We start from the raw sequence: 12,074 nt of genomic DNA, 5'->3' as shown, positions 1-12,074 counted from the left end.
AATAGAAATACCTTTGATTAATGTGATGTTACATTAAATTATTCCAGCTGGATCCCCAGGACTATAAATACATCCTTGGGATCATTAATGATTGCAACCATTGGACTCTGACGGTACTATAATTTTCTCATTACCTCATTTGTCTTTTTATGCAGTTATGTTCCTAAAACATTTATGTTGTTTTGCAATAAAAAAAAACATGTTGTTTACACATTGTTTATGTTTATATACTGTCTGTGTTGTGGTCAAGCTGTTCCATGTCTTTGTTTTTGTGAGATTTAATATCCTAAAAATTTCACATTAAGGTCATGATCCCCCAAGAGAGGAGGGCTTTATACCTGAATCCCTTGGGGGAGAGCAAAACCAATATAAACAGATGTCGGGATGTGACAAGGTAATCCAGCCTTCATAGCAACTTACATGAAACTTGAAAGCGTAAAAACTTGCAGAGCACTGTTCCACTTTTACAGTTTTCTTTTCCATTTCATACAGATCATTCATGAGACAAAGGGGTCTGCATCACAGATCAAGGTGGATGTGTGACACACTACCACACCCACTGCAAAAAGACAGCAGTTCCTGTGGGGCCTTTGTCTTAAAAGTAACTAAACGATCAAAGTGCATTTAATACAGGATCAGTGTTTATATAATGTTGAAAAAGCAGAAATAGACACACACACACACACACACACACACACACACACACACACACACACACACACACACACACACACACACACACTCGCTCTCTCTCTCTCTAATATCTCTCTCTCACACACCTATCTCCAGCTTTAATTAAAAAAAAAAATAATATAGTGATTAATATAGTGATTATAAAACGTAACACTGTATAACTATTTGTCTCAGAACTTGTCTGTTATTTTTAGTTTGCAGAATGCATCTTGAAGGAGGAGACTGTAGACTTTTCCTCCTCTGCAGAAGCCATTAAATTGATCAGGTGGGAAATTGCCACTTGTCTGCTAAAAAACACGGGTAAGAATTTTGGATTTGCAATGAGTCTATATTAACTGTAAGCATGTTTTCAAATTAAATGTGGTGTTTAATATAGACACTCAACCTTATTTTCTATTCTGGAATCATTGTTAGAAAACCTGATGGATCTGTGTTTCATCTGTGGGGAGAGGGACAATGGAACTTACTGGGTAAGTTTACCACATTTTTTGTGTGTATAAAACATAATTGATTTTTAAGATATTTGCATTGCAGTTATAGTTTTACTGTAAGAGTATTTACTAAATATGTATATTAATATGTTTAGATACGCTGTGATGTCTGCGCAAGGTGGTTTCACTGCAACTGTGCAAACACAACAGTGAAAGTGAAGAGCTTCATCTGCCGGGCCTGCACATAGAAATGACAACTGTAAACAGACTGTAAATACTTCATTTTAGTTAAGTGTTTAGTGTAATTTTGTTATTGTTATTCAGTGCATAGAATGTAAATAGAGATTAATTTGTTTTTGTTCAACTGTAATTTGTTTTTGTTCAACTGTAATTTGTTTTTGTTCAACTGTAATTTGTTTTTGTTCAAATTCTTAAATAGGTAACCCAAAAATGAAAATTGTCATAATTTAATGAAGTTTTGAGGGGAAAACCCATCTTAATGCAGGTTACAATTAACTGCTTTTGTCACCACACAATCAGTTAACCAAGATGTGACAGGGGCAGTAGTGTGGTGAGTAAATGACCTTATACACCTGTGCTGGAGGGGGGAGTGTGATTTCACCAGTCCGTATTTTAATGCTGTGAAAATCCGACTCCCCCTGGAAAACCCATCTTAATGAAGTTACAATTAACTGCTTTTGTCACCACACAATCAGTAAAATAAGATGTGACAGGGGCAGTAGTGTGGTGAGTAAATGACCTTATACACCTGTGCTGGAGGGGGGAGTGTGATTTCACCAGTCCGTATTTTAATGCTGTGAAAATCCGACTCCCCCTGGAAAACCCATCTTAATGAAGTTATAATCAAATGCTTTTGTCACCACACAATCAGTAAACTAAGATGTGACAGGGGCAGTAGTGTGGTGAGTAAATGACCTTATACACCTGTGCTGGAGAGGGGAGTGTGATTTCACCAGTCCGTATTTTAATGCTGTGAAAATCCGACTCCCCCTGGAAAACCCATCTTAATGAAGTTACAATTAACTGCTTTTGTCACCACACAATCAGTAAAATAAGATGTGACAGGGGCAGTAGTGTGGTGAGTAAATGACCTTATACACCTGTGCTGGAGGGGGGAGTGTGATTTCACCAGTCCGTATTTTAATGCTGTGAAAATCCGACTCCCCCTGGAAAACCCATCTTAATGAAGTTATAATCAAATGCTTTTGTCACCACACAATCAGTAAACTAAGATGTGACAGGGGCAGTAGTGTGGTGAGTAAATGACCTTATACACCTGTGCTGGAGGGGGGAGTGTGATTTCACCAGTCCGTATTTTAATGCTGTGAAAATCCGACTCCCCCTGGAAAACCCATCTTAATGAAGTTATAATCAAATGCTTTTGTCACCACACAATCAGTAAACTAAGATGTGACAGGGGCAGTAGTGTGGTGAGTAAATGACCTTATACACCTGTGCTGGAGAGGGGAGTGTGATTTCACCAGTCCGTATTTTAATGCTGTGAAAATCCGACTCCCCCTGGAAAACCCATCTTAATGAAGTTACAATTAACTGCTTTTGTCACCACACAATCAGTAAACTAAGATGTGACAGGGGCAGTAGTGTGGTGGGTAAATGACCTTATACACCTGTGCTGGAGAGGGGAGTGTGATTTCACCAGTCCGTATTTTAATGCTGTGAAAATCCGACTCCCCCTGGAAAACCCATCTTAATGAAGTTACAATTAACTGCTTTTGTCACCACACAATCAGTAAACCAAGATGTGACAGGGGCAGTAGTGTGGTGAGTAAATGACCTTATACACCTGTGCTGGAGAGGGGAGTGTGATTTCACCAGTCCGTATTTTAATGCTGTGAAAATCCGACTCCCCCTGGAAAACCCATCTTAATGAAGTTATAATCAAATGCTTTTGTCACCACACAATCAGTAAACTAAGATGTGACAGGGGCAGTAGTGTGGTGAGTAAATGACCTTATACACCTGTGCTGGAGAGGGGAGTGTGATTTCACCAGTCCGTATTTTAATGCTGTGAAAATCCGACTCCCCCTGGAAAACCCATCTTAATGAAGTTACAATTAACTGCTTTTGTCACCACACAATCAGTAAACTAAGATGTGACAGGGGCAGTAGTGTGGTGGGTAAATGACCTTATACACCTGTGCTGGAGAGGGGAGTGTGATTTCACCAGTCCGTATTTTAATGCTGTGAAAATCCGACTCCCCCTGGAAAACCCATCTTAATGAAGTTATAATCAAATGCTTTTGTCACCACACAATCAGTAAACTAAGATGTGACAGGGGCAGTAGTGTGGTGGGTAAATGACCTTATACACCTGTGCTGGAGAGGGGAGTGTGATTTCACCAGTCCGTATTTTAATGCTGTGAAAATCCGACTCCCCCTGGAAAACCCATCTTAATGAAGTTATAATCAAATGCTTTTGTCACCACACAATCAGTAAACTAAGATGTGACAGGGGCAGTAGTGTGGTGAGTAAATGACCTTATACACCTGTGCTGGAGAGGGGAGTGTGATTTCACCAGTCCGTATTTTAATGCTGTGAAAATCCGACTCCCCCTGGAAAACCCATCTTAATGAAGTTACAATTAACTGCTTTTGTCACCACACAATCAGTAAACCAAGATGTGACAGGGGCAGTAGTGTGGTGGGTAAATGACCTTATACACCTGTGCTGGAGAGGGGAGTGTGATTTCTCCAGTCCGTATTTTAATGCTGTGAAAATCCGACTCCCCCTGGAAAACCCATCTTAATGAAGTTACAATTAACTGCTTTTGTCACCACACAATCAGTAAAATAAGATGTGACAGGGGCAGTAGTGTGGTGAGTAAATGACCTTATACACCTGTGCTGGAGGGGGGAGTGTGATTTCACCAGTCCGTATTTTAATGCTGTGAAAATCCGACTCCCCCTGGAAAACCCATCTTAATGAAGTTACAATTAACTGCTTTTGTCACCACACAATCAGTAAAATAAGATGTGACAGGGGCAGTAGTGTGGTGAGTAAATGACCTTATACACCTGTGCTGGAGGGGGGAGTGTGATTTCACCAGTCCGTATTTTAATGCTGTGAAAATCCGACTCCCCCTGGAAAACCCATCTTAATGAAGTTATAATCAAATGCTTTTGTCACCACACAATCAGTAAACTAAGATGTGACAGGGGCAGTAGTGTGGTGAGTAAATGACCTTATACACCTGTGCTGGAGAGGGGAGTGTGATTTCACCAGTCCGTATTTTAATGCTGTGAAAATCCGACTCCCCCTGGAAAACCCATCTTAATGAAGTTATAATCAAATGCTTTTGTCACCACACAATCAGTAAACCAAGATGTGACAGGGGCAGTAGTGTGCTACTCCAGCTATTTTAATTGTAGGCTATATCCATAAGATGTAAAAGTGAAAGAATGAATGAAATAAATAATGCTTTTTGGGGCCCTAATGTGCTGGAAAATAACTATTAATTTATTTTAAAAAATGCCTAAGTTTTTTTTTTTTACATTCTTAGCTTTAAGTGTCGATTATCACTAATAATTTGTTTTATTTCTATTTTTAAGACGCAGTTAAGCAAAAAACAAACAAACAAAAAGATCATATATATTCAGTATGTATCTGATGAACTCTTAAAGCCTATCTTCGTGGAAAAAAAAGGTTAAATATTATTATTTTTAATGACATTCATGTGCAATGGGGAGAATATTTTCCTATGAACCACAGCGTGTTTAACACAAACGATAAGTTCGGTTAAATTAAGTGAAATTAACAGTTTTGTTTTGATAGCTGCAGCGTTATTCCTTCGTCGAAGTTTATATAGTTTGAATCGATCTGCCATGGTTTTTTTTTTTTTTTTTGCATCTTTTATCCACACTAGTTCACTTTCTGTTAATTTATTTAAGTGTATACAAAGCTTCCATGCATGATCTAGGTGCTTGCTGTGTGAAAAATCGATCGATAGACGGATATATGGCAAAGGAAGTGCATTTAAACCATAGACTGATTTAAACTCGCTTGCGCGTGCACGCGAAGGGGAGTGCGATTTGTCCGGGGAGTCGGATTTCGGTACAACACCGGCAGCCTGTCATCAGCCGTTAGGAAGCGCTCTCTCTCTCCTGTTCAATCCTGTCGGATCCAAATATGGTCATTTCCTTTTTATCAGCAACCAATCGAGAAAGTAAAAGGGCTGAAAGCCCGTTTTCTCAAAATGACTTTTCTCTGATACTCCAAGTCCGAAATCTCCACTTCAGTAGCACATATATACACCAAACTTTCCAGTCTTGTGCCTAGTTATATTAAGAAGACATTTACAGAGGGATTTGTAAATATATTATTCCTAGCCTGATTTATATATCATTTTATTCCAAAAAACATGGCAAAAATCTTTTTTTTAAGGCTATTGACAGTTTTTTCTGATTTACAGGATAACAAAAGTAGATATCCATAAATCCCTCTGTAATTTTTTTCCCCATCTAATATGTGAACACAATGAAAAAATATTTTTTAACCTGGCTTTATCCAATACTCAGATGTAGTTTTTTAAAATATATGCAAATTAGCGCATATTTAAACATTAAATTACAGAAAACTTGTAATACATTTTTTCTCATCTTAATGTAGGTAATCAACTGGGAAAGTTTCATGGTGATATCTGCTAGCTAAAATTTTTACCCTATTCACCTGTAGTGTCTCGCCTTAAAATGGTTCTAAAGTGTGCATTTCCTGGATGTCTGAATCGTGAGAAACCAACGAGAAAACATAAAAGTGCCTTACCAATGCTGCAAAATGAATGGCTTACCTTTCACACTTTCCCATCAAATGATCGTGAGCGTCATCTCCTCAGTTCTCGCGCATGTGTCGTAGCGCTCTCGTGAACTCACTCAAACCCACACAGAAGAAAATCAATAGTTGAATAAAGTCGTTATTTTTGTGCACAAAAAGTATTCTCGTCACTTGATAAACTTAAGTTTGAGCAACTGCAGTCACTTGGACTATTTTAACGATGTCTTTACTAACTTTCTGGACCGGCAGATGCAATTACCTAGAAGCCTATGGAGGAGTGAGACAGCTCTCAGATTTCATCAGAAATATCTTAATTTGTGTTATGAAGATGTACGTAAGTCTTATGGGTTTGGAACAACATGAGGGTGAGTGATTACTGACAGAATTTTCCTTTTTGGGTGAACTAACCCTTTAAAGACATCTATACAGTCTCTGATGACCTCTTTGCAAAACATACTAACACTTACACAACCATGATGAATTCTGAACGGCCCTGTTTACTTTTCCTTGAGAATGCTAAATATAACAACAACAACAAAAAATAGTTAGGCTATCTAAAGTCTATTCTATGATACACGCCATTTACGTAATCATTGTCAAATGTGAAAGAACTAAACTTCATCGTAGTAACGATTGAGTTTCTCGCTGTTTCTTTAACGGATGATTCGTCTGGACTCCCCGGTTACAGACGAACTAACTTTAGCGCTGTTGTCAATTCACTTCAGTTTACATTCTTATGTAATGTGAATTTGTCACGAGGCCAAGGACAGTCAAACCAGCACGACCAGCCGCCTCGGGCCGCATAACTCTCGCTCTCGCCCGTGCGGATCGGGTTTCAGAGATGCGCTGTGGCATTCCCGGTTCCCCGGAGGAGTCCGTGCTGGAGAGAGAGGAAAGAGCCTCAGTCAGTGTTTCCTCTGTTAACGTTACGACTGTTTAGATGTTCTCAGACGTGTGGGACCAGTGATCAGCTTTAATGTGCTGCTGTAGGGTGAACAGAGCCGATTCCTCTGCTGTCAACAACACGAAAGCATCACAATCTTTTTTTGTGTGTGTGTGTGTGTGTGTGTGTGTGTGTGTGCATGTGTGTGTGTGTGTTAGTGTAAAAGCCATAAAAAATCCCTTAAAAGAACTCTTGTTGCCTGAGGTGATGGAACCAAAGACTGAGGAAAACTACCCTGGAAATCCAGAGTTCTCGCGAGAGCACAAGTTGAATTTGCTCAGCGAGTGACTCTGGTGTCGAGTAATGATGCTCATTAACTATGCCCTTGTAGCCGATCTGCACCAATCACATCAGTGTATCTGTATCTGATATAGAGGCGAGCTAAACAGATGACGACAGTGATTGGTCGTAGTGTTATCCAATTGCGTGCAGTGAGATTTTCAAATGCATGCTTGGTGCCGCCCCTCGAGTTGGGTGATTTTCATTACTCAATGCCAGACCCTTAATCTTTCAGATTTGGGTCTGGATTTCCAGGCTAGAGGAAAACACTGTTTTCTACCAACTGATTCTATAAAATTAGTTTAAATTAAATTGCATCAACATTTCATAGTATTCACTTCAAGTTGCAATAAAAACATACATTTACTAGATAAGCAAATTTAGTAAAAACACCCCTTGAAATGGCTGAAAGAGCTCATTCCTTAAAAAAAAAAAAAAAAAAAAAAAAGACAAACTTGCTACTTGCTATTAAAGTACACTGTACTGTTAAAAAATTGGGGTCAGTATATATATATACTGTTCTTTTGAACTTTCTATTCATCTAAGAAACTTTATCACAGTTTCCACTCAAATTTGAAGTAGCAAATCAGCATATTGGAATGATTTCTGAAGGATCATGTGACACTGAAGACTGGAGTAATGATGCTGAAAATTCAGCTTTGATAACAGGAATAAATAAATTGAACAATATTGTACATGATGTTTAATTCAGATGGGGGTAAATTTGGATATGCTTGTCAGTGCAAGATGACGACATCAGTTTTTTTGTCGGCTTACCAGAAAGACAAAGACTGTACATATTTTAAAGCTACATATGCTAAAGGTTTGAATTTTTATACATATCTTAGCCTAGCTAAAAGACATGAACTAAACGCCTCACAATGTCTGTGTTTTATCTCATAGAAAGCTATTTGACAACTTCTAATAGGTTCAAATATCAGATTTCATTGTTTACTTTGAGGTCAAAATACTGCTGTAGATACTTTACCACACTGCCATATTTGACATTTACAATGATCATATATTACAGCCTAATGATTATGAATTATGGATCAATATGATTATTCCAATGTTTTATTCAAAATAATTAATGTCTCCCTATTATGCTTTTTCGGATATCGCCTTCATGTAGTCTGTAATATAGCTGGAAAGAAGGGGTTTAGAGAGACTGAATCCTTTATCGAACTGTTTCAGACACTGTGAGAAAAGGGCTGATGCTGCAATGTATATTAAGAGTGTTTTTTGACCTTGGATGCTGGGAAACCTGTTGTAAGAGACACCAAAACAAAATTAGGAGTCTTTAAAATAACATAATAGGGGCACTTTCATTCATATTGTACACATAGTATAGACATTAAACACTATCTGATGTCAAGACCCTTCAATAATAGTTTCCTGCTAGTGTCTAAACTCTCCGTATCAGTTAAACACACACACACACACACACACACGCGCGCATCTGTCTCTCTCATTGAGTGGGTCGGGCCGGTTTAATGGCTGCTATCTTTAACTGCTATTTATCTAATGGATCTCTAGAGAACAGCAATTTCTCACTCAGCATGAAGAGAAATTACGAGCTGAGCGTCTACAGTACGTCTCTCTCTCTCTCTCTCTCTCTCTCTCTCTCTCTCTCTCTCCGACTAACATTTGCATTTCTGTGTGTATGTGGCTCATATGGCAGATTTTTGTTTCTTAAATGACAAATTGTGTTTGCATGTCTTTTGCTGATTGCATTTAGCAAGTAAGCAAAGGATTTGTCTTGGCTGCATGAGTAACTGTGAGTTACGTAACGCTGGTTCTGGGGAATGTGTCTGTGTGTTCTTCTCATGAGGTCTGTGACTGTGGTCAGCTGTTATCTGAGGGATCATCGTTGATTTGCACTTGTTAACCGTTCGGCTACTTTTACGAGGTCCTATGTCTCGCCTTGAGTCACGGATTTACATATGGTAACAACTTTAAGTTTTACTGTATTAAAACTTTTACAGTATTTATATTAACGGTAATCTGTTAACTATCAACTTTTACAAAAATAAAGGTCTGTTAATTGGTTATTTATTGGCAGTAAAGAACTCCCTTTTCATCAAGAACATTTTGGCTTTATATGGTCCATTGGAAATTTTAAAAAAGATTTAAATGTTTAATTATACATATTGATATTTCATATCTGATCAGCACACTGGTTTCTAGGTTCTTTAAAACACAAGTAATACGATGGTTTTCTAAAGAATCAAAAGTTCCCTGCGGAGTTCAAATCAAAAGTTTGTAGAATCAAACGTTCTCTTGAAAACCTTTTATGTTTTTTCATTTGAACCTTCGTTTGTTTCAAATTTGAAACTGGATTCAGAAAAGCAGCTGAAAGCACTGAAACTAGCAGCTGATACAACATGGTAAATACGATTACGACTGACTTAGTTTTGAATGAATAAAGAAATATTCCAATCAACATGAAGTCAAAATAAACCTTATTTTTCTTGATCTTATTGCAAATCATTGCTGCAAAGTTTTTGTAATCTTTTATCAAAATGTAATGCAAGGTTTATATATACAGTGAGGAAAATAAGTATTTGAACACCCTGCTATTTTGCAAGTTCTCCCACTTAGAAATCATGGAGGGGTCTGAAATTGTCATCGTAGGTGCATGTCCACTGTGAGAGACATAATCTAAAAAAATAAATCCACAAATCACAATATATGATTTTTTAACTATTTATTTGTATGATACAGCTGCAAATAAGTATTTGACCACCTGAGAAAATCAATGTTAATATTTGGTACAGTAGCCTTTGTTTGCAATTACAGAGGTCAAACGTTTCCTGTAGTTTTTCACCAGGTTTGCACACACTGCAGGAGGGATTTTGGCCCACTCCTCCACACAGATCTTCTCTAGATCAGTCAGGTTTCTGGGCTGTCGCTGAGAAACACAGAGTTTGAGCTCCCTCCAAAGATTCTCTATTGGGTTTAGGTCTGGAGACTGGCTAGGCCACGCCAGAACCTTGATATGCTTCTTACAGAGCCACTCCTTGGTTATCCTGGCTGTGTGCTTCAGGTCATTATCATGTTGAAAGACCCAGCCTCGACCCATCTTCAATGCTCTAACTGAGGGAAGGAGGTTGTTCCCCAAAATCTCGCAATACATGGCCCCGGTCATCCTCTCCTTAATACAGTGCAGTCGCCCTGTCCCATGTGCAGAAAAACACCCCCAAAGCATGATGCTACCACCCCCATGCTTCACAGTAGGGATGGTGTTCTTGGGATGGTACTCATCATTCTTCTTCCTCCAAACACGTTTAGTGGAATTATGACCAAAAAGTTCTATTTTGGTCTCATCTGACCACATGACTTTCTCCCATGACTCCTCTGGATCATCCAAATGGTCATTGGCAAACTTAAGACGGGCCTTGACATGTGCTGGTTTAAGCAGGGGAACCTTCCGTGCCATGCATGATTTCAAACCATGACGTCTTAGTGTATTACCAACAGTAACCTTGGAAACGGTGGTCCCAGCTCTTTTCAGGTCATTGACCAGCTCCTCCCGTGTAGTTCTGGGCTGATTTCTCACCTTTCTTAGGATCATTGAGACCCCACGAGGTGAGATCTTGCATGGAGCCCCAGTCCGAGGGAGATTGACAGTCATGTTTAGCTTCTTCCATTTTCTAATGATTGCTCCAACAGTGGACCTTTTTTCACCAAGCTGCTTGGCAATTTCCCCGTAGCCCTTTCCAGCCTTGTGGAGGTGTACAATTTTGTCTCTAGTGTCTTTGGACAGCTCTTTGGTCTTGGCCATGTTAGTAGTTGGATTCTTACTGATTGTATGGGGTGGACAGGTGTCTTTATGCAGCTAACGACCTCAAACAGGTGCATCTAATTTAGGATAATAAATGGAGTGGAGGTGGACATTTTAAAGGCAGACTAACAGGTCTTTGAGGGTCAGAATTCTAGCTGATAGACAGGTGTTCAAATACTTATTTGCAGCTGTATCATACAAATAAATAGTTAAAAAATCATATATTGTGATTTCTGGATTTATTTTTATTATTTTTTTTTTGATTATGTCTCTCACAGTGGACATGCACCTACAATGACAATTTCAGACCCCTCCATGATTTCCAAGTGGGAGAACTTGCAAAATAGCAGGGTGTTCAAATACTTATTTTCCTCACTGTATATATATATATATATATATATATATATATATATATATATAATTTATAATTTTTTGTAAGTTATTAATGTTATCACTTTTCAAAGTTCTATAAAATCCTGATGGGGAAAATCATGTTACACTGTTGTACTAAATCTACATTTTTATATGCACTGAATATTCATTAATATTCATCAAATGTCATTTCATGACGACTTTAGTCCTTTATTTCTGTCATGACAACTCTGGAGTGTTTGGCATGGTAATGGATATGACAATGTTGATATGTTTGGTCTTGGTGAAATAGATCTGCTACATTGCTGCTGCTGCTGCTGCTGCTGCTGCTGTTATTGCTATTGCTACTGCTGTTATTGCTGCTGCTGCTATTGCTACTGCTGTTATTGCTGCTGCTGCTGCTGCTGATGATTATTGCTGCTGTAGAGCAAGTACGGGACTTGCTATTGCCAGTACACAAATGACACGCTGCTGTGAGCAAGTAAGGCATGCTGCTGCTGTACAATATAACATACATGAATTACCCGTAGCAGATCTATACAGGTGGAGCTAGGGAAGATGGAGGGTTTCTGAAAGCAAACAGCAAATGCTGACCAAGTATTTGAAGGTTGAGCAGTGAACTCATTGGCTACTGTGCCCTAAAGAGAATGATGTGATTGCAAGCAGATTGAGTTAAAAACCTATCAGCCGCCACCATCTAGAGTTTCATGACAGAACTTTGTTTTTATACATCGCTTTAAACCATACAGACTGTTTCAAAGA

Source organism: Rutilus rutilus, assembly GCF_951802725.1.
Source record: "Rutilus rutilus genome assembly, chromosome: 13".
NCBI classification, from domain to species: Eukaryota; Metazoa; Chordata; class Actinopteri; order Cypriniformes; family Leuciscidae; genus Rutilus; species Rutilus rutilus.
This window is presented reverse-complemented; position numbering follows the sequence as displayed.